The sequence below is a fragment of the Aptenodytes forsteri genome, unplaced genomic scaffold (genome assembly GCF_000699145.1).
Source record: "Aptenodytes forsteri isolate BGI_AS27 unplaced genomic scaffold, ASM69914v1 Scaffold61, whole genome shotgun sequence".
NCBI lineage: Eukaryota > Metazoa > Chordata > Aves > Sphenisciformes > Spheniscidae > Aptenodytes > Aptenodytes forsteri.
Window position 1 is genome coordinate 6,514,144 of NW_008794443.1, and position 26,208 is coordinate 6,540,351.

General features: G+C 43.4%; 1 protein-coding gene across 4 annotated transcripts in view; it reads left to right on the forward strand.

The window, feature by feature from the left end:
- Nucleotides 1–26,208, forward strand: part of FILIP1L (filamin A interacting protein 1 like) — a 221,238-nt gene that overhangs the window by 34,442 nt on the left and 160,588 nt on the right. For all 4 annotated transcript variants that reach the window (XM_009289703.2, XM_009289704.2, XM_009289705.2 and 1 more), the window contains exon 2: nucleotides 18,602–18,744. The gene's annotated coding sequence lies outside the window, so the exon portion shown is untranslated. The remainder of the gene's footprint in view (nucleotides 1–18,601; nucleotides 18,745–26,208) is intronic.

Consider the following 26,208-nt stretch of genomic DNA (forward strand, 5'->3'; position numbering starts at 1 on the left):
CTTTTTTTTTTTTTTTTTTAAATTTCAAGGGCTAAGCACTCTTCTTTAGAGGAAATCTAACCTCACTACTTTCCATGCAGCACTCTACAAATCCAAACGATTGGTTAGGTCTCCTGACTGACTAAATTAAAGCGCATTTCATAATAAAGCCTACGAACTGTAAATTCTGTTTGCAACCACCAACTGGTGGCCATCTTGCTGAGCAGGTAACTTTCTTGTATTGAAAGACTCAAAGCTCAAACATGAAACTAAATGAATTCCTAAATTCCTGCATGTGGCTGTACTTGCCTCAGAGGGCCTTATATGCATCTGCAAAATATAAACAAAATAATTATTATAATCCTATAACTATAGTTCCAGAGTTTATGAATATGATTTTATTAAAGACTTTGAATAGTTATTTGCTTCCAAAAGAAGCAAATATTTAATTTGATGTTTCTTTCTATGGCTTTTCCAGCAGAAAATAGAACACTTGATTTTGATGATTGGCCCTGAGAACTAGGATCTTTTATTTCAGAGTCAGTCAAGCTGTCTCTCTCTTGTGGAGAGACAACTAACATCAAATGTACACTACAAACCAACCAATCAACCACTACTGAGTTTATAATTTCTCAGGTTTGAACACACTGAAGGCAGAAGACTTCAGGTAGCATAGGAAGAAAATAAATGTTCAGGACTTGCCCGAATCAGATGTACTGCGTGGTTTAATTTTAATATTAGTCAGTGTTCACAAAAGCCCAGAACTGTCTCAAGTCAACTCCTAATTATGCAGGCAAATGGGGAAAAGATGACCAGAAAAGACTAAAACATAAATCAAACTAACCATATGTAAAATTAGGCTAAAGCATACGCATGCCATATTATTCTTTGAAAAAAACCCAAAAAACAACCTAGTGGCTAGATTTCCATAAGACGCAGATGCAAGTTTAAGGAGAAACGGGCACTGTAATTAGATCAGCCCTTACTCTGCACTCTACCTTTCACAACCATTTAATGCACCAGAAGGTCCTGGAAGAAGCCTTGGTCTTGCTAATCCAGAACCCAGATAGCCATCAGAGTTAAATGAGAGCTGACTAACATAACAAGGAATTAACCCCTTAAACAAGCTATTGTTGGCCTCCCTCCCAAGGGATTTCTCAATTGCAGTGAAAACAATGTTCCAAATCCAGCTTCCATTGCTAGAATGAAAACAAATGCTACAAAGAGTATGATGAGATGGAGGTCTTCACACAGCCACCGAGTCGAATGATGGGATCTCACATGCTGCTTCAGTTACTGAATTTAATAGCTTCAGTATGCCCGTAAAGACAGGCTTCAAACTGACACTATTCCAGAGGTCACAGCTCACAGATTCCAGGCAATCCATCATCAAAACCCTTCAAAAGTAGCAGCCAAATTTAACATCAGCACCTGATGGAGTATTATTAAACAGACAGACCTGCACTAAAGCATTCTCACATAGTTACACAAAGCCCTCAAAAAATGTGTGTTATCATAAAAGATACTTAGTCATCTCATCTGATCTCAGCAAGTAAGCATAGGTGAATTCACCTTGTATGGCATTAAGATCAATGCTGCAGATTCAGTGCTTTACAAACAAAGCTTCTTTCTCCTGAAGTAACAATGAAAGCCCTCCTTCTTCCATATTCCCTCCTCCATAGAGTTCTTCAGGGTGTCGTCTTCTGCTAAAGACATAAAAATTAAGTCTTGGCCATTTACACTCACTAAAAGATATGAACTTGTCCATCTTCCCCACTGCTAGCTTGTCCAAATCCCAACTTAGATGATTTCTGCCTCTCCAGACTTCCCCTTTGGTGACACCTGAGTAAGTAGCTGTATATTCTCCACACAACTCTGTTTCTTCTGTCTTTTTTCTAATTGAAGTGCCACAAGTTTTTCAAATGGAGGAAAAGTCAAGCTAGAAACTTGTTTTGGGGCAAGGGAACTGCTTTTGGTTTTAACTTTTAAAAATGCGTGGTATATGGGTCATCCAAACTAGCAAGATTTTAAAATTCAAATGAAAGTAACTGCGATTAACAGATGCTTTTACAAGAGCAGTGGTGAGTAAAAACTAGCCACCAGGCAAATTCTAACCAGCCAAACTGGCTAATGATCAAGGAAAGAGGTGGTTGTATCCAGCTGCAAAATAAGCACCATTTTTTAAAAAGATTTTTTTTTTAAGCAATCTTTGGAAGTCATAGACAGATTTTATTTGCATTTTCTGCAATGAATTGGTATAATCATGTCCATCAAGTGATGGAAGTTGTGTTCTAGTGTTACTAATCCTCTTATCAAAGTATTTTAGACACTGATTACAGCATTATGAGGAACAGCCAAAATACGAAGGCACAGGGGTAATGAAAAGGATGCCACAGGGCATCCTTTCATAGGGGAAATGAAAAGGCTTAAAGGAAGCACAATAGGATGTCACCGCTTAATTGTCAATGCTCAGAAAAGTCAGTTTGGTCATATCACTTCCTTCACTGCCTTTGTATCAATACCACTAGATCAAGCTCCAGCTGCTTACCTGGTACTGTACAAAACCTAAAAACATATATGGTTACCAGTCTCTAACATCTTTCAATTTGGATGTTCATGATTTATATGATTTCAGGTGGATCTTGTTAGGAGAATTAGGAGAATAGGCCCGATCTGAGCCTATAATATAGCCCAAAAGAGTTGAGGCTGCCACAGCTCCATGCTCCCAGGTGCAACCAGTGGCAAGGCTGAAAATGTATTCTTAGTAGGCACAAACACTCTCAGAGCACATGCACACACTGCACATACACAGATACAGCCACCACACAGGTAACACACAGCCCCTCTCTGGATGAACAGTAAGAGGTCCGCTAGTGAGAATATATATATTTTATACGTATACACATGTACTTATTATGTGTGTGTGTATACACACACACACACACACACGTCCATGCACATGGACAATACAGATCCTTTCAGCAGCTGGGCTTAGACAGTCTGCCCAGTAACCACTCCTGGATCCCAGTCCTCCCAAATGCTGGCACCTGGACATATGAGCCCACAAGGGCACTGCCCCACTCCAGCTGCTGGCACAGACCATCGCACACACATCCAGAGCTACCTGGGACTCCCCTGCTCCACACACATGTACCTGGCTCCCAGACCACTTCACCTACTCACTGGCCTGACCTTTGCTACTGCTTCCACAGTCAGCTGCACACCCACACTCGCTCCGGGGGCTGCACCAGCGATGCATGGGTCTCTGGCCTCTGGTTCCACCCGAGTGGCTGGCCCTTGGTTTCACTCACTTGGGTGTGCCCGGATGCTGGCACCCGGGCACACGGGCCCTGCAGCCTGCAGTCCCGGCCCAGCTGCTGGCACCCAGACCCTTGCTTGCTCCAGCTGCTGCACCACTGTTACTGTATTCAGACCCCCATTTAGACACACAGAATAGAGAGTCCCTCACCCAGGAAAGAGGTAGAAAGGAATATAAGATGACAATAGCACAGTCTGTCTTGTCAGGCGCAGGGCATGGCCTGACAAGTGCACTGACCAGCAAAGTATTTAGACACAATTGGCCCTTTTTATGCCCTTAGACCTCTATTTTCCCACACTTGTTCCTCCCCAAAAGAGGTAGAAAGGAATATAAGATGACAATAGCACAGTCTGTCTTGTCAGGCGCAGGGCATGGCCTGACAAGTGCACTGACCAGCAAAGTATTTAGACACAATTGGCCCTTTTTATGCCCTTAGACCTCTATTTTCCCACACTTGTTCCTCCCCAGATCACCCAAATGCCTCCCTTTGCCTGCCTTTGGTTCTTCCCTGAAACATCCCACAGTAAGTCCTGTGCAATCCCAAAATGCTCTTCTCCTGCATCCCATCACATGTGCCACACACCTCAGTAGCACCCCCCCTCAGTCCAAAAGGTGCTCTGACATGGACTCATCTTGATGGGTGTCAGGTCTGGACCCTGGGGCCGAGGATCTCCTGGGACAGCCCTGGGAAGGGCCCAGACTGGGTGTCCCTTCCTCCCAGTCCTTAATTCAGGTTCCTACCTGCCATTGTGCCTCTGTGCTCCTCTGGGCTTGTGGAGGTGGGCCTTTGGTGGGCTGATGGCCTCTGTGATGGCCTGGGAGGAGCCCAGGGCAGGGTATTACTTGGGATCCCCCATCTGCCTTTGTCTGTGCTCACATAACCTAGCAGATCTTCCCATGCAAGAGTGACCTGGCAACTAAAATGCCCTGCCCTGCCCCCAGCCTTCTTTTCCTTTGCAATTTATTTATTTTTTAGAATTGGTGAACATCTGCTTTTCCTATTGAGCATTTGGTATAATTTAGAGGAAGAATGAAAGGCATCTGTAGTAGAAACACAAACAGAGGCACTGAGATCAGACCAAACAATCCTCACAGAAAGCATGAAAATAAATTCCAGCCAAACACAAAGGTGAATTTTCCAAATTCCAGTACCCCTCTCTTTAGAACAGGATGCATTAAGCATTTGTCTATCTTTTTAAACTTTTAGTTTATTATCAGGCAAAGAACTCCATAAATACCATTTAACATTCACCATGACCATGGGTACCTTCAGCCTGGGCCAACCCAGAGCTCATGAGTTGGCTTTGACACACAGGATCCTTTCAGCTGGTCCAGTGCATCACCTTGGGAGAAGAGGAGCGGCGGCCAGTGCAGCAGACAGGCCTCCCTGGCCAACGTGGGCACGCAGAGCCAGGCTGACCAACCACGCTCCTGTTGAAAGTTATTTTTGCTTTCTGACCGAGCGCTGCATGCAGCAACGCGGTGCACTTGTGGGGAATCGTAAAGCATTTCAACCAATTCTTTATAAGCGTGGGAAAAAATACTCCTGCTTATGTAATCTGTCTTTGGCCAAATGTGAATCTGGGAGCTCAGCTGATGTTAGTATTTCTTTAAAGTTAAAGAACCAAAACACCTTTCAGTCTGATGGTCTTCTGGCTTCCACCACTGACTATAGATTCTGCTGAAAAGTTGCGTCACAGTCCTAAATGCCATCTATACCGTTAGGATCAAGCAAGGTGTTTTGTTTAAGGTACAGTTCAGAAGGCAAGATTTGGGAAAACGAGGACACAGAGTCGTACATAAGCAAACAAGCAGCAGCAGCATTACACTGCATTAGCCCCACAGGTCCCAGGTACTACGCAATACCTGGTTTACCTATATGACGGTGGGCTACCTTGCTGACCTGCAGCTCCTGGAAAGAGGCAGCCCCAAGTGTCTTCAGACAGTTCACAACCTTTCCACCTTGTTTCTTAAATTGGAAACTTATTTAACCTCTTAATTGACAGCACATAATTGTATTGTTTTATAGGCAGAGTCTGTTCCTAGCATAGTCCTTGAAGAAGTTAATTGAGTTCTTGGTTTTCTATACCACTTAATATAATTTTCTATCACTTAAAGAAGACATACAAGCCAAGAGACGAAAACAGAGGCCATTAAGAAGGATCCCTCTCTTAACGAAACCAACATACTGATTACTAGAAAGCCCGTTTCATAATTTGTCAGGAAATGGCAGTGATGCATACCAATTTCAAAATAATAAGCATTAAATAAACGCAGAAAACCAATTGAAGGAAGGCTGTCATGAAAGCCTTTTACAGCAGCAATAAATCCCAAATCCTGGAAGACTTAAAATGGTCCAAGACCACGTGTTCTTACCAAGTACAAGAACTGGCTTATGAGCTGCATGTAAATTAAGAACAAAACAATGGCAATAGTCTTCAGATTACATCTGCAACGAGAAATGGCTCATCCCAGAAAAGGATGCCAACCCACCTGCCTCCACTGTGACTGAGTTTGGATCGATTCTTACTCTCAGTCAAGCTTCTACTAACTTGAATGATAGTTGATCATATTGATGCTCAGAAAACCAATGTCTCAAGTTTAGAAACTTAACTGCTGTATACATATCTAGGGAAAAGCAGTCTCTTCTGTTCATCTCATGATACCTTAAAAGAAAACAACCCATGAGGGCATACCAATGTGAACAGGCGTGACAGAAAACACTAGCTCCCTCTTATTTAAATAGCTTTGGTTGGCAAAGTGTGAAGGGGTTATTGCAGACTTCTCTGCCCATATGACTACTGAGGGATGACTTCAGGTTAGCAAGGTTAAGGAAACAGCTGAAAGCAGCAGTTCCATTTTTAACTATTCTTAATTCAGAGGCCGCTAAACACTGTCCAAAAAGGAGCAAATTTAGACTAAACAGAGGGGTGGGGTTTTTGTGTCCCCCTCTCCCCTCATTAAATTTTAGAGAATCCGTGAAAAGGACGGTCGATTGGTGCCACCCCCAATCCAACCTCTGGGTCTGTCACTGCTGTAACTGAAAGGGACAATTGAGTTTTTGTTATTCTCAAAACCAGCATTCTGCGGCAGCAGATAATGCTTCTGCATTTTTCTTACATCCACTGCTAATAAACTTGATGAACTGGTCTACAACCCTCTGCTGACTCAGCATCAGCCAAGTCTGTTTTAGTAACTGTGGGCTTCTTCCCTTTTCACTGTTTCTTCCAAAGCTGATCCGTATTTCCAGTGTTCCCAGTGACTTTAATCAGAGCCACCAGCAACTCTTAGGGATGCTACTTTAAAAACAAAAAAACCAAAAGAACAAAACAGAGAGATGCAAAGGCAAAACAGATTTGCTTTACTTGGTCTGGCTAAGCATAAGACAGCAACATAAACATCCTACTTTAAAAAAAACTGCTATAAAATTCTTGCTTTCTTCAATACTATATTCCACCTGAATCCTGCATGCAGGGGTAACAAGTAAGACAGCCTTAAGACACTCCCAGACACCTCACTACAATTTTTTCTGTGGTAAGCCGACTAACGTCAGCTAATAAAACCGTATGATTCTCAATGAACCAACTATAGGTGTCATTAAATGTGCTCCTCTGGGCTTGTGGAGGTGGGCCTTTGGTGGGCTGATGGCCTCTGTGATGGCCTGGGAGGAGCCCAGGGCAGGGTATTACTTGGGATCCCCCATCTGCCTTTGTCTGTGCTCACATAACCTAGCAGATCTTCCCATGCAAGAGTGACCTGGCAACTAAAATGCCCTGCCCTGCCCCCAGCCTTCTTTTCCTTTGCAATTTATTTATTTTTTAGAATTAGTGAACATCTGCTTTTCCTATTGAGCATTTGGTATAATTTAGAGGAAGAATGAAAGGCATCTGTAGTAGAAACACAAACAGAGGCACTGAGATCAGACCAAACAATCCTCACAGAAAGCATGAAAATAAATTCCAGCCAAACACAAAGGTGAATTTTCCAAATTCCAGTACCCCTCTCTTTAGAACAGGATGCATTAAGCATTTGTCTATCTTTTTAAACTTTTAGTTTATTATCAGGCAAAGAACTCCATAAATACCATTTAACATTCACCATGACCATGGGTACCTTCAGCCTGGGCCAACCCAGAGCTCATGAGTTGGCTTTGACACACAGGATCCTTTCAGCTGGTCCAGTGCATCACCTTGGGAGAAGAGGAGCGGCGGCCAGTGCAGCAGACAGGCCTCCCTGGCCAACGTGGGCACGCAGAGCCAGGCTGACCAACCACGCTCCTGTTGAAAGTTATTTTTGCTTTCTGACCGAGCGCTGCATGCAGCAACGCGGTGCACTTGTGGGGAATCGTAAAGCATTTCAACCAATTCTTTATAAGCGTGGGAAAAAATACTCCTGCTTATGTAATCTGTCTTTGGCCAAATGTGAATCTGGGAGCTCAGCTGATGTTAGTATTTCTTTAAAGTTAAAGAACCAAAACACCTTTCAGTCTGATGGTCTTCTGGCTTCCACCACTGACTATAGATTCTGCTGAAAAGTTGCGTCACAGTCCTAAATGCCATCTATACCGTTAGGATCAAGCAAGGTGTTTTGTTTAAGGTACAGTTCAGAAGGCAAGATTTGGGAAAACGAGGACACAGAGTCGTACATAAGCAAACAAGCAGCAGCAGCATTATACTGCATTAGCCCCACAGGTCCCAGGTACTACGCAATACCTGGTTTACCTATATGACGGTGGGCTACCTTGCTGACCTGCAGCTCCTGGAAAGAGGCAGCCCCAAGTGTCTTCAGACAGTTCACAACCTTTCCACCTTGTTTCTTAAATTGGAAACTTATTTAACCTCTTAATTGACAGCACATAATTGTATTGTTTTATAGGCAGAGTCTGTTCCTAGCATAGTCCTTGAAGAAGTTAATTGAGTTCTTGGTTTTCTATACCACTTAATATAATTTTCTATCACTTAAAGAAGACATACAAGCCAAGAGACGAAAACAGAGGCCATTAAGAAGGATCCCTCTCTTAACGAAACCAACATACTGATTACTAGAAAGCCCGTTTCATAATTTGTCAGGAAATGGCAGTGATGCATACCAATTTCAAAATAATAAGCATTAAATAAACGCAGAAAACCAATTGAAGGAAGGCTGTCATGAAAGCCTTTTACAGCAGCAATAAATCCCAAATCCTGGAAGACTTAAAATGGTCCAAGACCACGTGTTCTTACCAAGTACAAGAACTGGCTTATGAGCTGCATGTAAATTAAGAACAAAACAATGGCAATAGTCTTCAGATTACATCTGCAACGAGAAATGGCTCATCCCAGAAAAGGATGCCAACCCACCTGCCTCCACTGTGACTGAGTTTGGATCGATTCTTACTCTCAGTCAAGCTTCTACTAACTTGAATGATAGTTGATCATATTGATGCTCAGAAAACCAATGTCTCAAGTTTAGAAACTTAACTGCTGTATACATATCTAGGGAAAAGCAGTCTCTTCTGTTCATCTCATGATACCTTAAAAGAAAACAACCCATGAGGGCATACCAATGTGAACAGGCGTGACAGAAAACACTAGCTCCCTCTTATTTAAATAGCTTTGGTTGGCAAAGTGTGAAGGGGTTATTGCAGACTTCTCTGCCCATATGACTACTGAGGGATGACTTCAGGTTAGCAAGGTTAAGGAAACAGCTGAAAGCAGCAGTTCCATTTTTAACTATTCTTAATTCAGAGGCCGCTAAACACTGTCCAAAAAGGAGCAAATTTAGACTAAACAGAGGGGTGGGGTTTTTGTGTCCCCCTCTCCCCTCATTAAATTTTAGAGAATCCGTGAAAAGGACAGTCGATTGGTGCCACCCCCAATCCAACCTCTGGGTCTGTCACTGCTGTAACTGAAAGGGACAATTGAGTTTTTGTTATTCTCAAAACCAGCATTCTGCGGCAGCAGATAATGCTTCTGCATTTTTCTTACATCCACTGCTAATAAACTTGATGAACTGGTCTACAACCCTCTGCTGACTCAGCATCAGCCAAGTCTGTTTTAGTAACTGTGGGCTTCTTCCCTTTTCACTGTTTCTTCCAAAGCTGATCCGTATTTCCAGTGTTCCCAGTGACTTTAATCAGAGCCACCAGCAACTCTTAGGGATGCTACTTTAAAAACAAAAAAACCAAAAGAACAAAACAGAGAGATGCAAAGGCAAAACAGATTTGCTTTACTTGGTCTGGCTAAGCATAAGACAGCAACATAAACATCCTACTTTAAAAAAAACTGCTATAAAATTCTTGCTTTCTTCAATACTATATTCCACCTGAATCCTGCATGCAGGGGTAACAAGTAAGACAGCCTTAAGACACTCCCAGACACCTCACTACAATTTTTTCTGTGGTAAGCCGACTAACGTCAGCTAATAAAACCGTATGATTCTCAATGAACCAACTATAGGTGTCATTAAAGTAATGGGAACTCATAGCAGGGGAAAGCTGGGCTCAACACCGGTGTCAGTGTGTCTTGGGCTGCTCTACACTTGACTCATTTCTAGATATTCTAACACGCTCCAAATCATGAAATTTACTTGGGAAACCTTTCAGACTTCCCTAAAGTTATTTCTGTCATAGCAAAAAGTGAAAGCTGAAGTACAGAGAATTTGATTTCAATCAGCATGATGAAAATCTCACTATAGGGAGAGAAGAGGAAAAAAGAGATATGGTTGATTTTGGCTACGGTTGCTGCTGCTGTTTTGCTGCACTTTGTTTTAAGTAAAGCTACATTTTTTATCAGTGACAGAGTTCAGTAACAACTTATTAGCTATAACTTGTATAGTTAAGCTTTGTTAGATTCTCTATCACCTGAAGCCTTTAAATCAATACTGGGCACCTCCTTAGAGAAGATAAGCTGTAGCTCAGCCAAGTTTATTGAGTTGTATAAAAAAACCTGCTAGATTAGGCTCTATGGTTTATGTTTATGTAAGATTGCAACCATGACATAATGTCTCTAACCTTAAGTATCTACTAAGCTATGAAATACCCAAAATACAAAGGCCCTAGGAGCTACTAACTCTAGTGGACACAGAGGTGGGCATGTAAAACAGACTGCTGTATGACAAATGAGAAATAATTGAGTGCAGTAACTCCAACAGGGGCAACTTTGGTGAGGTATGGAAAAATACTGCAAGCACTATTATGTTGCAAATACAGTGCTGAAAATAAAAATTCACATATTGTAAGAGGACAAACACAACTACAGAACATGTCTGTCTTACCAGTGCCATGGCAACTGTAAGAGAAAACACACACACTGACCTGAAATAGTAGCAACTTCATCTAATTAAGAACATTGCTTGTAAGGGAACAAGCAAGAAGCCAGCTGACCACTTATCCATAAAAGCTGGGAATGTTTTCTGTTTCCAGACAGTGTTTCAATGCCTTTACTATTAAAAAAAAAAAAAAAAAAAAGAAAAAAAGAAAAAAAAGAAAAAACAAAAAAGGTGGGTTTCTCCCTGATTTTACAGTCCCTGAGTGCATGAAGTTCACAAGCTGAACAGATGCACACTTCAGGGACTTCTCCTAATCCAAACCGTCATGTTTCTACCTGCCTTGGAGCCTGCTGATAAATACAAACTTCCTTAACCAGACCCTGATCCCACAGGCTGATCTAACCCTTACACAAGCATCCCACTCCTTTCCCTCACCAAAGAGATGATGACCTGCTTACAGAAATCAGCTGACATATTCAAAATGAAAAAGCTGAATCTGCCCGGTCAGTTATTAACTGGCATTTCAGGCCTGTCTGTCACTGAACAGCCTTCACACTACTAAGACTCACCACTCTAACGCCATTAACAGCAGTGAATTTGTAAGAAATGCTATGCACAATTGGATAGACCTGTAAGAACGGTTTTATAAGGTTGATTCAAGACTCCTTCCTAAAGAAAGTCTTGCATGACATGTTTTACAACTGTCTATCAGACATTGTCCCTTATCACTGCTGGCCAATTTCAAAAGAGAGAGAGAAGTCCTGAAGATAGTACGCTCCTAAAAATCTGGTGAGAAATCAATGCAAAGAAAGGAGATTATTTTTTTCCCCACACACGCTCTAATTATAAACAGGTGAACTCTGCCATTAAAAGTCTTATTTAGTGGTACAGCACCAACGCTGCTTCTGACTGGACGTAGCAGACACTGGCTACTGCCTAGTGGAGGTTTCAATGGGGAGCACAGTGTGAAGCTGAGGTTACCTCAGAGTTGGAGGTACCCAAGCAGAAAAGGACACACATCTAGTCATTAGTACATCTTCAGGCCATAAACAGTTTGGATTTGCTTGTTTAACCATAATATATTTTTCTATTAGCAAATGATAATGTATGTATGTTCACGATTTCTCCACATCTGAGCAAAAACCCAAACCAGAAAAACCTGCCTAGAATGAAGTATTATTTACCATCTCCTACAATAAATCTAACTGTAACAGAAGTAAGCTTACTCACATACTGCATTGGACATTTAAATATTGTCTAGCAAGCAAAAAATAAGAGCTAATTAGATTTTTTTTTTCCTTTTAAAAAAGTCATACAAATGTGAAACTTTGAAAAGCTGACACATGCATATACCCCTCATATCTTTACCATGACTCAGACAGACAACAGTTTTATTTACAAGTACTTCAGGATTTTGTGAAAACAAGATTAACGTGGAAACTGTTCTGCAGCTCAGTGACCTGTTGGAACCAACTCAATGCAACTGCTATGCACATATTCCTTCCTAGTAATGCAAGCCTGTAAGTCATCAAATGGGAAGGAAAAAATGGCAAAACAACAGGATTTTTTGCATTTAATAACCAGTAATAGTTGGGACTACTATTCTCTACCCTGCTCACCGACTTTTAAAAAGCTGTCATTTAAATGTCTAGAATACCTTATTTCTCATGATTACTTGAGCCAGTTCTCCAATCTGAAAGTCCTAACCACTGCTGCTGTTTGAGGCATCCAGAACGTTACTTGCACATAGTTTATAAAAATAGCATTTGCTAGTAGAAGGAAAGCTTTTAAAGTTTGGGGGAAATAGCCTTGGGGTTTTCCCCTTCTGAGAGCTTAAAGGTTTATGAGTGAACCTAAAGAACTGCCAGACTTCTAAAGTGACAACACATTACGAAAAAATTTCCTATGTGTTTTGCAAATTTGAAGTCAGCCACATTTCACAACTGACATCAGGGTTTTTAATATCAGCTCTAATGAAATATAATTCTCCAATGACATAGCTGTGAAGTACAGCATTTTCATTTCACTAGCTGGCAGAGAGGTTTTGGCCTTATTATTATTATTTTTCTTACGTAGAGCCAAAACTGTTCTAGGACCTGCACGGACACGTCTGAAGACAAGGCTTTTTCCTTGTATCTGCTGTAAACACTGAGACCGCAGGGTATTCAGTCTAACAGAACTGTTAGAATGCAGGTCAGATGCATTTTCACACAACTGCTACGGCCAAGTCATACGTTAGGACACAAGAATATGAATACAGTGTAAGGAATAGCTTGCCTTCATCTTCTCTACAGCTTCAATTTCACTAAATCTCTTTGGGTGGGATTGGGTAGTTTCTGGTTGAAGAGTTTCACTGTTTTTTAAAAAAAACCCTACAGTCAATGAAGAAATTCCAGCCATCATCAAAACCCTGAGGGGAGCAGGGGGCAAGCTGAGGACTAAAATGATAGTGTTTTTATATCTGGTTCTTGTTGAGGTCACATTTCTTCTGCTGGATGAGAGAGTGGGATATTTATTCTAAAAGTACAGGTACACGCACAGCTCACAACAGTTTAACTGCACATCAATAAAAATCAGAAAGCTCCCATTTGCAAATGACTGAACTAAGTACGTAACTGAGAAGAGCTCTTCCTTCCCTAAACCCCGACAATCCAAGAAGCGGGGATGAGAGAAAAAGCCAAACTTCTCCTTTCCTGAGGCCTCCACCCCCTTGACTGAGATGAAATCAGAGCATGGCAGACAGCAGTCGGAAGGGGAGCCTTGCCTACTTAGAAGCCCCAGAGTAGTTGATAGGAGCACCTGACATGGGCACTTTTTTCCGAATTTGTTGTGCGGATGAGCAACAACAATAGCAATGTTGTACTCGCCCCTTCACCTACGCATCCTGCTCAATGCACATGTTTGTTCAGAACTCCGATGGCATTACTTTGGGAAAGAAATGTGCTGCAACTTGGCCGTTCTCAAGACATGTAAAGGCTTTGGAGACTGCACACTGTGCTCTAGGACTGAGCAACAATCCTGGTGTCACCCAGTGCTCGGGGATCCTGATGCCCAGGGGACTCCTCCGCACGCAGATCCAGCTCCAGTTTAAGAGGGAATTTGAAAGGGGTATCTCATGGCACAGTATACAGTGACAAATCTAGGCCTGACCTGACAAAACGTACACACAAAGAAGAAAAGGATAAGAGATCCTAACAAGTACAAACGGGAAACCACTGTTGCTAATCTAAATGCAACATCTCCAAGTGGTGATCATGAGTGAAAAGCAGTAGAGCACAACATCTCCGCCATGGGTCTGATGCATACACATGCAGCTTGGGTGGGAAAAAGAATAAGAACCAGCATTTGGCACATTAAATTGAGAGGTGGAGAGAAAAGCCTCCAAAAAAACCAAGGGACAGATGTCTGGCGAGAGTTAACATCAAGGTTCATTTGTGGGGTGTTGGCCTCCTGTGTAACTCTTGTGGTAACACCTTGTTACATTCCTAAAATGTTAAAGCAGTAGATCAGTAGCAACCTTCCCTTCAGACTGGACTCTGATCAAGGCAACTCAGGACCCATGCCCTCTTTTTGCATCTTTCTGAAATCCTCAATGATTTTTTTAATGGGGGTCTGCAGTACCTGAACTGCAGCCTAAACACAGTTTGAATCCTCAGTGAATGACAGCTGCACATCAGCTCTGTTTGAGGCTACAGCAGAAGCGGAGAAGAAACCATGTTTAATTTTTATAGTTTGGGGGGCGGTGAGGAGGGGAAGAGTCTGCATAATACACTATGGTGCAGCTTGCAGTGGTGGTGGTTGTCTCTTTTGGTGCCGCAGTTCATTTCCAAAAAGATAGCTGTGCAGGATGAAGTAAGTGTTATCCTTCAGTTTCTCTAGACTGCTGACAAACATTAGACTGGTCTCCAATGCTGACAGAATACAGAAGAGGAAACACAGTGCATGACCTCCCAAAAATGGGCAAAAACTTTGGTTTTCTCTGGAAGATGCTCTGGGAAGAGGTGGAGGATAAATGGGGTCTGGCAGTCTTTTCCAGCTCCATGTAACCAAGCGTACGTTAGCAACAACACAGATCTCCCCACCTCTGAGGCACTGTTTGAAGCTTGCAGGAGGAGACAGCACAGCAGGGGAAAAAATGCCATGCATATCTGCTCTCCACAAACCCAAGAGATCATGGTCAGGACTTGCTAACATGCTTGCTGGAGGCTTTGCCTCAGAAAGGAGAGAATCAAAACCATGTAAGGATGGCAGGATTTGGCCCATCATAAATGCTGGCGTTTATAATGGAGAACAGTGTCACTAGATGCCTGTTACAGACACTCACGGTTTGCTTTTCACAATGTCATGTAATGATGCTTTGTACTGAGATTTCACACAGTAGTTCCTTAATTTAAGTAATTACATTTTCTACTAGTGAGAAACGGTCTGCATTGACCATACGCTATTGTCCCACCAAGCTATTGTCCCACCAATCATATTTCCATAATTGTTTACCAACATTCATTTTAAGGCATTGCCTTTTCTTAAGAGCTCTCTTGCCTCTATTGGAGGACAATGTAAGCCCTAAACCAACAAAATACTCTTCTCCAAAGACAACATCCTTTTCATCAGGCACTGAAGCAATAAATGGCTTAGGAAGGGGAAAAACTAGTTAACTAGTTGCTAGAACTATCTAGAGCCCCTGCCTGTGAACTCGAAAAATACTGTTTCTCACACGGCTCTAGAGTCTTAATATGCAAAGTTATACTAAAACTGTATTAAAACTTTTACATCTTCCACCCACACAAATGGAGCAGTCCCCTCCTACCCCTCCACAGCTTCCAGCCTCAAATATCTTGGCATAAAATGATCAGACAAAATGGGTGACTTATGTTTTTATTGGTTCCTCCAGACTATGACGACATTTCCCAAAACACTGAGCCAGGAAACTATTAATGTCTCTGAAAAAGTGGAAAGGGTCAGGCTATTTCAAAGGGCATGTGTTTGTTAAGAAGCCTTTGTTATAGATGTATAGGCCACTTAAGATTCCATTAATAATAACAAAAGTATTTAGCATTCACATAGTATTTCTAGCTTTAAGTTATAGTTATGAACATATTCATAACACCTCTGTGTTAAGAAAGTATTACCCCTCTTCACCTTTTTGAGAATTAACGTAAGAAGGTTAATCAGCTTGCCTAAGATTTTGTAAAGTAGTATATCCATTCCAAGATCAGAATTCCCCACAGACCTGCATGGCTCCCAATCTCAGGCTGTTATTGGAGGGAGAAATGGAAATGGTCTCAACTTATCAACATTAAGAAAAGGAAGACCAGGAAGATTCTTCTAGATTCGTCTCAGCTGCGTTGGCCTGCATTTGGCAGCACAAGTCAGGTCATGCATTTGCAGGTGGGGTCAGAGATTCCTTAAAAAAAGTTCTGTGTGTTTTATATACAAGCACTAAACCAAACCAAACGGTACTCTTAACAGGAGCATAGCACACTGCATGCAGAACAGAAAGAGGGATCCTACAGCGGCTCCACAAAACCTTCTAACTTTCTAGCGCATACTACATGTATATACTTCTTTGTTTTGGCTCCTTTGTCAGTAGGACTGGGAATTATCAAGGGGGACACAAAGGACTTGCACAAAAGCCTTGGAAGTAAGGGTGCTCCAAAGGCATCACCAGTTCATTCACGGCCAGATTAATTTCACCCACAAACCCAGTTCTGATCCTGACTGCACTAGAGCATGCACAAAGGTCAGTTCCCTAACAAAGGGGTGCAAAGCAGATTTAAACCCAACCTGCCTACAGCATATACAGTATGACGCATTTTACACAGAAGAGAATGCTGAGGCATCCTAAAAGAAGTACAAGTCACTCTGCTCTTACTGACTCAAGAACCTCACTCATCTGTCATGTCTCAAAGAATCACGATCCGGTCACACCACAAACTGCAGGTAAAAATCCCACTATTGCACAGTGCCATCTCCTGGGCAAGCAAGACTGGAAAAACCCCCTCACGCCTCCCTTCTCTCTCTCACAGCATCCAACTTTTTAGCGTCGTCTCCTGTGTGCTGGCAGGCCAGGCGTTACCTCTATTCTCAGAGGGCAGGCCATGAATTCACGGAAAGAAGAGCAGATTGTTTACAGCTCCCACCGTGAAACGTGACACTCAGCAGCCCACTCTTGAGAGAGGCAGTATCTGCATAGGCAAGCACCACACAAACCCACAGGATTAAGTTCACTCTGGGTTGCTGGCTAATCACAAATTAGCAATCAGGGCTTCCTTTCAACATCCAAACAGGAAATGGGAGTGGAGGAAGTGAAAGCTTAATAATTTCTTGCATGTTAACAAGTTACATGAGCCACTCCGATAAAAAAGTTTTGCTAAGTGAACTTAAACCTAGCACATTGCCTGCCCCAATGACAAGCATTTATCTTCAAAACCAAGCTGCGCATCTTGGAAAGAAAACAGATGCAAACATTTCATTCGGCATAGCTTAATTTCCATGATAAGAGGACATCAAGCCATGAACTAAAGTTGAGGATCCTACTTGTACAGTCACAAGTGTTGAGATTACAATCACCAAACCAGAGGTGGTAATCCCGGCATCTCTCTTGAAACATTCAGTGAAAAAACAGGATCAGAAGGGTAACTTTTTAGTTATCATAAACTGTTAAATCCGTAACAGCCTCTGACAAAGAAGCAAGAAAATCAGACATAACGTGTTAGCTCCATTTCTTTCCACTATGTTTTAGAGCTACTGTACTCATTGGCTCTGCATATCCCATAACATCTACCTGGCCACACAGTAGAGGGTCAGGAAAGCTGGGGAAGAAAGTCCCTGTGGGACAAGGAGAACCCTAAAAGGCCTGAAGGAGCAAAGGACTCTCAGGCCTCCATGCCAAACACAGCAAGGAACTCTCCATCTTCAGGCCACCACATCACAGGCCCTGGCAAAAGTGAAAAGCCTGGCCCATTACACACCCTAACTTGGTACTATCTTCACTGCAGGAGGAAGAAAAAGAGCTTTGTGCAACTGTTGAGTAATTCTCAAGAGTTCAAGACAGATGAAAGGCCAGTCTCTTGGTTGCCTGGAAATATTAAGACAGATTAGGGACAAAAGTAAGATGACTTATATGGGTGGATGCAGACTGATGTTTTGAGGGAACAAAACTACCCCAGGACTACAAGGTAGAACTCCTTGTGTTTTATATGGATGTGCCCATCAAAAAAGAAAAATCTCTTGAAGAAGTTGTAAGACTCAACAGTACAGAAAGAGATGACTTAAGTGGGCTGCATGGAGAACAGAACAAAGGCAAAGGAATTTGGAGAAAAACCCTGCTGTCAATATATCCACTGCACAACCTCTTATCTCCCAGGGATGCAAGCAAGCACAGACATATAACATAGATAGTTACCATGGCCCACAATAAACTGGCTGGAGTAAATAAGGAGCTAAACTGCATGGGTGCATGCTCTGCATTATGGATTGTGAAGGTAGTTTTTTCCCCTAGTTTCAGCAGTAGAGACACGGGCAATCCTAGTTCCAATGCAGCATTTACCATAAAGTGCTGTCTGCCATAAGCCACCTTAATGTACTTGTTACACTATGCACACGGCTTGCAAATGCAGACCTTACTGTGGACTCTCGCATTATTGCTCTGAGCAACAAAAAAAGGGGAGAAAGTCCGTTTTACATGTGAACTTCCATCCTGGATCCTCCAGGGTCAGATCATTTTCACAGTAGGCATTCCCTGTTTCCAAGGTGATGGAAGACAGATCAGATGTTTAATCAGCCTGGTTTTAGACCACCCATTAGCAAAAACTCTCCAGAAGAAGAGTTTTGAAAGCTGAAAAACAATGACTGTGTAAGACTGCTGGGTTTGGTGTTTTGTTTGTTTGTTTTTTAAGACTTAATCATAGGTAGGTATTACCTCTTTCACTGGAAACACTGATACTCTTTCCAAAGGACTTGTATTGCTACCTTGCACTCCAAGACTCACAGTATCAGCTGTGTCCAAGCATTTACTTCTGTGGAGTCACTGACTACCTCATTCACTTCTCTTAGGATGTTTGTATCCAGGGCAGCAATGCCACTTCCTACTACATGAGAAAAACCATGACGACTTTGTGGGACTGCCATCTGCTCCGTTCCCAAAATGACAGCATCTGCCAGAACATTCAGGTTTCCAGCCCGTGATGCTCCAGCAGGTTAGTTGATCTTCACTTGACTTCTATAGTACCACATGCTTTTCCTTAAGCCAGAGATTTCCAGTTTTCCTTCCCTCTCCTCCCAATGAGCAAGGTGAGAGTTTCCAGACAAGGTTACTTTGGTAAGGAGTGCTGAAGAGTTCGTACCTGTTCAGCAGCTGTGACTGTATCAACAATCCACTGCCAAAAAATGGAGGAGGAATGTGCTTGACAATTCTTAGTGAGAGACAAATTATGATCCATGTCCTTCTTGCCCTACATTCACACAACATCCAAGCTCACATGTTCCATTCGCTTAAGTGTCTAAAGGAAGATGTAGTTGTGACCAGTTCCTCTGGACCAGACACCAGGTAGCTGTTAAATAATATTAAGAATGATTTCACCATGAGATGCTTGTACTGGATCTCGCCCAAAAACTTTTATATATTGCATATATTACTGTTTTGCTGCAATTGCTGTCTCAAAGCAAAGCAAGAACTTTGACAAATACATGCATGAGATCATCCAGACGAGGAGACTGTATGTTTGCAGAGGTGTGGTAATACTTGACAAAATAATTATCTTTTTCAGTCTGTCTTCCAAAATAAAGATTTTCTTGGATGATGAACTCAGGGGTTCCCAGAGTTTTGTCCATGGAGGGCAACTTAATGGGTGGGACATCAGGCTAGGGGCTGCATAACAAAAATCAATCTGCATGACAGTGCAGAACAGCCACAATTTGAAAATCCCTCTGAGGGTCATACTTAGCAGCTTTCCAGGTCAGCTTCTGGGAACCCCGACTCAGATGCTGAATTATTGTGAGGAATATGACTGATCCTTGTGAGGTTTTTTTCCTCCTCAAAGACACATTTCTGAAGGTTTTCTTCTTTGTGATGACTACTGGGCTGTGCGTTACAAAAGCAGAAGACTGACAAGGCAAGAGCAGACACGCTAACCTTTCAATTTATATTGTACTTGTAAATGCTTGTAAACTCAAAACAAGTGATAGTCTTTATTGAGAAGGCCTCCAGCTCTAGAAGCAGCTCATGTTATATTCGGGTGATGGTGGAGGGGAAGGGGCTCTTACTGCTTAAATCTTCAGTAGACTTTTAAAGTTTATTTTCATAGTCTGAAGGCTTGGGAAGGTAATGATAACTTTTAGTATTCTCTAGAATACCACACTCATTGTGGTCTTGTTGAGTTATTTGCATGATGTGGTTTCTCTGTGCCACAAACATACACAAAGAGGAAATATTTCTGCCTTGCATTATCTCTGCAAGCGAGAGATAGCCTACAGAGGGATGAGTAACAGCTGTGGAGATATACTGCCCTAAAGGATATCAGCTTCCATCCACATCTCTTCAAGTGGAGGTGACAACTGTAAACTGCACCTAAGATTTGAGCACACAACTGTGCCAGTCAGATGACAATTCAATAATGGAAAAGTAAGATAAAGAAGATTTTAGGCTTACAGGCGCTGTCCTGCACTTACATTTTCTGTGCATATTTTCAATGGCCTCTCATTCCCAGCTGCACACAGATTCACAAAATAAGAGAGGTTAGCAACTTGTTCTCCAGTTTGCAGGAAGGCTCGCTCAGCTGGTATGTCTGTGTCCGCTATTAACAAGGCTGCAGCTTACTTAACTTCAGGCAAATTAATGGAGAACATCTACCTTAGTCCTTAGGTACCAGTAGGTGTAACAGAGAGTTCTGTTACACCCTTCCACCAATAGAAACTACCCGAGGAACAAACTATAAGTCTTTCTCAGCAAACTTTCTGACTTTTAGTTCAGATGTTTTGACGGGAAAAGCCACTAGTGAAATGAAGAAGCAAACAGATAAAAATCTCTGCAACGTCCTCTCTGCTCAGAGCTCAGAAAAGCTCTGCTACACAGTGAGACCTGGCCTCAGCCCCCCCCCCCCGAGATGCAAGGGACTCCATCAGGGTGTGAGCTCCAGTCCTGAGCAAAAAAATTCTTTTGTCTCTGTTAGTCTGGCAGCCCTGCCAATGAACATCTCAAGTTCTGGGCAGGAAAGCACGGGTTGGGTCACGCACTCCTGTCATGCTGGATCACAGGGTAGTGCCTGTGGTTGCAGGACTGTGTGACAAGAACAACAGTGCTCTGCTACGGTTGGAGCACCCTTGTTAAAAGGTCCAGTCCTGAGCAAAAAAATTCTTTTGTCTCTGTTAGTCTGGCAGCCCTGCCAATGAACATCTCAAGTTCTGGGCAGGAAAGCACGGGTTGGGTCACGCACTCCTGTCATGCTGGATCACAGGGTAGTGCCTGTGGTTGCAGGACTGTGTGACAAGAACAACAGTGCTCTGCTACGGTTGGAGCACCCTTGTTAAAAGGTCTGCTGTCAGTAGCAGGCATGGCTGGCTGGCAGAGATCTGGCTTAATTGGAGCAACCTCTGTTTTGCTCCCCAACCCACATGACAGGCGTGGCTGGTTGAGAAATCAAGGCTCATGCTGCCCCAAGTACCTGCCCTGCCTCCTTACTGAAAAGGAGAAAAGCAGCTGCCTCTGTTGCAAAATGGGTGCAATCCAGGTTAAGCTGTAGGGGAAAGTGAGGCCAAAGCCTCAGGTGATGGTCTCATGTTCACTGCATGCATTTTGCCAGGTCTGGTCACTGAGTCAGGCAACTCTCAGAAAGGTGTCTAGTCAATGTGAAATAGAAAGGCCCAAGAAATATCACTTGCTTTTAGCTGCAGATCAGACTGTGAGGACATAAGCAAAGACATACAGCTGTAACAAAGGGTATGCCATGCAGCAGGTTTTCTACGCTGCAACCAGCCAAGGAGGCTGCATCCGATGTGCGGTCTGTTTAAAAAATACGGCCTCACTGTTTTCCGTGTTTTATCTCATTCTGATCACGTGTTAAACAAGCCAGTCAGCCTATTGTTCTTACCACATGGTAAGTAACTAGCTACACATAAACAAAACAATTAAGCTCCATAAGTAACTGCTTGCCATTCAAAGCTGAACTAAACATTTTATTTTGTTTCGGGAATCCAAATATGGTAAATTACTGACAGTTAACTATGGGATTATTCGCTGCACAGAAAGGGTAAGTGGAACAGGCAGCACAAACTGGAAAATCACCTTTCTTCTTCTTTACCCTGTCATTAACCATCTCAAGACCCTTCTGGTCTCACTGCTAGCTGCCTCTTGCTGAGTATCACCTCAGCGTAACTAATTCATGATAATGGGCACAATAGAGAGATAAACTTCATATACTGGCACAGCTGGCTCTAAACCCCTCGCTCTTCAGTTGCAAAACCACCAGGCTCCATCACTACCCCTCCAGAAGAATACCTCTGAGTTGTTAACCTCTTAACATATTTGGCAGTCAGACAATTCATGAGGGGATAGCGCTGCACACAAATACACACCAACTCATTATTTTCTTATTAGCTGTATTCCTGTTGCATCTAAAAGCCCTAATCAATATCAGACTGTCAACTTGCTGGACAGAATACACACGGAGGAAGAAAGAATCCCCTCCCAATGTCAACAAGACCAGAAGCCTGGATACTGTAAACCCAACACACACATCCAACTCAAAAAAAACCAGCTCCCCCACTGCTAATTTGTGTACATGTTCAGCTTTGCAGGCTGAATAGTCCTATTTTAAATATTCATAGAATGTAGGAGTCTTGAATAGACAGGGTAGGAAAAAAAAACACAGAAAGAAAACATTATTAAATCCATTGGGGGGGCCAATAAAGGCAAAAGTAAAAAAGCATTCTGTTATAGCACCCACTGGAATGTCCACTTTTATATTTTAAATGTGTATGCTTTGCTCTTGCAAAGATTTAGCAGCTATCCCCCATTACAGACCTGCACTGCAGCTCTCTGCTGTGTCTGTCACTGTGGGGCAGAAGCAACCGAGCTGAAGCAGGCACAAGGCTGAGGGAGGAAAACCAGGAGTAGAGCTGGGACAGGACATAGCTGAGCCCTGAGGCAGAGAGGTCCCAGCACACCAAGGGGAAGCACAGAGGCTGGAAGGTGATAGCAGCTTCCAGGATAAGTTCACAAGTTTCACAGGGGAAATCTGGGAGTTAAAACCACAGTCATGGTGGATCTTCCCATTCCCATTAGTCACACCCTCCCAACCAACTCTGCTATGTGGTATCTATGCTTGTGCTGCCTAGAAACATCCCAGCCTCCTGAAAAAGTTACTAGATAAACTGTAAGTTTTGAAATACAGCCAGACAAAGGTTAAGCAAACAAACTATGGTCTATTTACTGTAGTACTTCGCACACATCGCCATCTCCGATGAAGGGTGAAAGAGACCATTTTGTGCAACAGACTCGCAAGGACAGCCGTTGGGAGGCTCAAATGGCCTGTTACGGTGGTATTATCCAAATGACATGTAGCTATGGCAGAGTGGGACATAGACTGTGTAGACACTCTCTCCAGCATATTAACAGAAGCAGCACAACCTGCACAAAATACAGGAGCCAAAACACTCTAATTTGGTTCATTTTCTAAATCTTGGGTGCCAAAATGGGAGGGGAGGGGAGGGGGGACCAGGACAAAAAGGATAGAAATAGCCTTAAATTTCTTCCTGAGCTTCACTTGCCATCATAAATATTGCTGGCTATCAGATTATTACCACTTACCTTCTATATTCCTTGCAAATACTTATGGACACACCTTCAAAGCTGCACATGTACAATGGACCAGGATCACTGAGCATCCTATATAGGAGGCAACAGAACTGGGAACACACAGGAAAACAGTCAACTGGTTTTGAATAAGGAAAAGTCCACATAAGGTGCTGCTTCTCTGTCCCTCAGGTTTTTACTCTTTGCCCACTGAAGTGAATCTTTCATCCAGCAGACAAAAAGGTCTAGAGCCCCTTCTCAGGACATATCTCAGGGTAGGAAACAGTGGGAAAGGATGCAGACCTGGACTAGGGCTTGTTTGGAGGCACCTAGGGACCTGGAGAGTTTGGGACTCATCCTGTGGGAAGATCAAGTTAACCCAGAAGAGTCAGACAGCTGTGAAGGGCTGGACTCCAAAGCCAGGGGTGAGGGGAATATACCTGGGACAGACTGTAAGACAGTAGCTGGCTCCTAGCCTCAGTAAGACTGGTGTCTACAGAAAAGTCTCATCCCTCTTGCAGCTAACACAGGAACAACAGGTGTGGTCTATAGTTTTCTTATAATGGTGTGACTGCAGTATTAGGAATTCTGATTGTGAAGCATTTGAGATTGGGAAGGAAAAGGAAAGCTGCTTCCAGACCCATGCAGAGACTAGAGAGATGCCAGAGCTCAAGCTTTCATCAAATGGGCACAACTACTTTCAGCAGGTTCTGCTTGTCCTTTGGATAGTTTAGCATCCCTCCTTCCCAACACAACATTTCAGAGAAAGTTATTGTAGGAGTGCAAGGTGTATGGCATTCAGGATGCACTCTCCAAAATGTACAAATGCAGTACAAGCATTAGGTTTACCCTTATTCCTTACTTCAACATGATATTTCTCTGCCTCCTCAAACCTCTGCACCCTGTTTCAGTATCTTAATCTTAGCTCCATTAACCATATGCTCTGCCCTTTTCTGCTTTGCCTTCACTCTGTCTAGTTTTTCTCCTCTTCACTAAACCAGCCCTTCCTTCTTGCATGTTGCCTCCCCACTAACACAACAAAAATCGTAACACTAATCTGATTTCACAGGTGTAGCACAGTTGATTTTACTTTTGCATTCCCCACACTTTTCCCTGCATTGACACCATCCACAAGCCCTCTGGGACAAGGTCTGTTCAAATTTGAACTGTGCTTAGCAAAACAGTACCCAGAGCGGTTCATCTTCATTGGAGCGGTTCATCTTGAGGGCGCTCACAAGGCATGAGCGGGACAACCAGGGGATCCGGCCTAGCCAGCACGGGTTCATGAGAGGCAGGTCCTGCTTGACCAACCTGATCTCCTTCTATGACCAGGTGACCCGCCTAGTGGATGAGGGAAAGGCTGTGGATGTGGTCTACCTGGACTTCAGCAAGGCCTTTGACACTGTCTCCCACAGCATTCTCCTAGAGAAGCTGGCGGCTCACGGATTAGACAGGTGGACTCTGCGCTGGGTCAAAAACTGGCTGGACGGCCGGGCCCAGAGAGTTGTGGTGAATGGAGTTCAATCCAGTTGGTGGCCGGTCACGAGCGGTGTTCCCCAGGGCTCAGTACTGGGGCCGGTCTTGTTTAATATCTTTATTGATGATCTGGATGAGGGGATTGAGTGCACCCTCAGTAAGTTTGCAGATGACACCAAGCTGGGCGGGAGTGTTGATCTGCTCGAGGGTAGGAAGGCTCTGCAGAGGGACCTGGACAGGCTGGATCGATGGGCCCAGGCCAACTGTATGAGGTTCAACAAGGACAAGTGCCGGGTCCTGCACTTTGGCCACAACAACCCCATGCAGCGCTACAGGCTTGGGGAAGAGTGGCTGGAAAGCTGCCCAGCAGAGAAGGACCTGGGGGTGTTGGTCGACAGCCGGCTGAACATGAGCCGGCAGTGTGCCCAGGCGGCCAAGAAGGCCAATGGCATCCTGGCCTGTATCAGAAATAGTGTGGCCAGCAGGAGTAGGGAAGTGATCGTGCCCCTGTACTCGGCACTGGTGAGGCCGCACCTCGAATACTGTGTTCAGTTTTGGGCCCCTCACTACAAGAAGGACGTCGAGGTGCTGGAGCGTGTCCAGAGAAGGGCAACGAGGCTGGTGAGGGGTCTGGAGAACAAGTCTTATGAGGAGCGGCTGAGGGAACTGGGACTGTTTAGCCTGGAGAAGAGGAGGCTGAGGGGAGACCTCATCGCTCTCTACAACTACCTGAAAGGAGGTTGTAGCGAGGTGGGTGTCGGTCTTTTCTCCGAAGTAACAAGTGATAGGACGAGAGGAAATGGCCTCAAGTTGCGGCAGGGGAGGTTTAGATTGGATGTAAGGAAAAATTTCTTTACTGAAAGAGTGGTGAAACATTGGAACAGGCTGCCCAGGGAAGTGGTGGAGTCCCCATCCCTCGAGGTATTTAAAAGACGAGTAGATGAGGCACTTAGGGACATGGTTTAGTGGGCATGGTGGTGTTGGGTTGACGGTTGGACTCGATGATCTTAGAGGTCCTTTCCAACCTCAATGATTCTATGATTCTATGATATGATCAAGAAGAACTTGTCTGGCCCCTCAGCATGTCCCAGACAAAGGCACTTAACAAGACTAGTTGGTTAACTTGCTTCTTATACAGCCACCACCCTATTCCACCTTAGGATTTGAAGTTTTAGGTCAATGCATTAATACTGCGTCATTCCCCAGTACAATACCTGATGCAATTTTCATCAAGGTCACTTTGCCAGCAACTTCAAAGGCAGTTGAGGAATTCCACCTCAGACCCCAGGCAAGAGGCAAAACCGCTGTATCAGGGAAAACTCTTCCAAGGTACAGAGCAAAAGGCCTCTAAATTCCATCCTTAAAAAAATAAGGTTGAGTGCCTACCCAGCCCTTG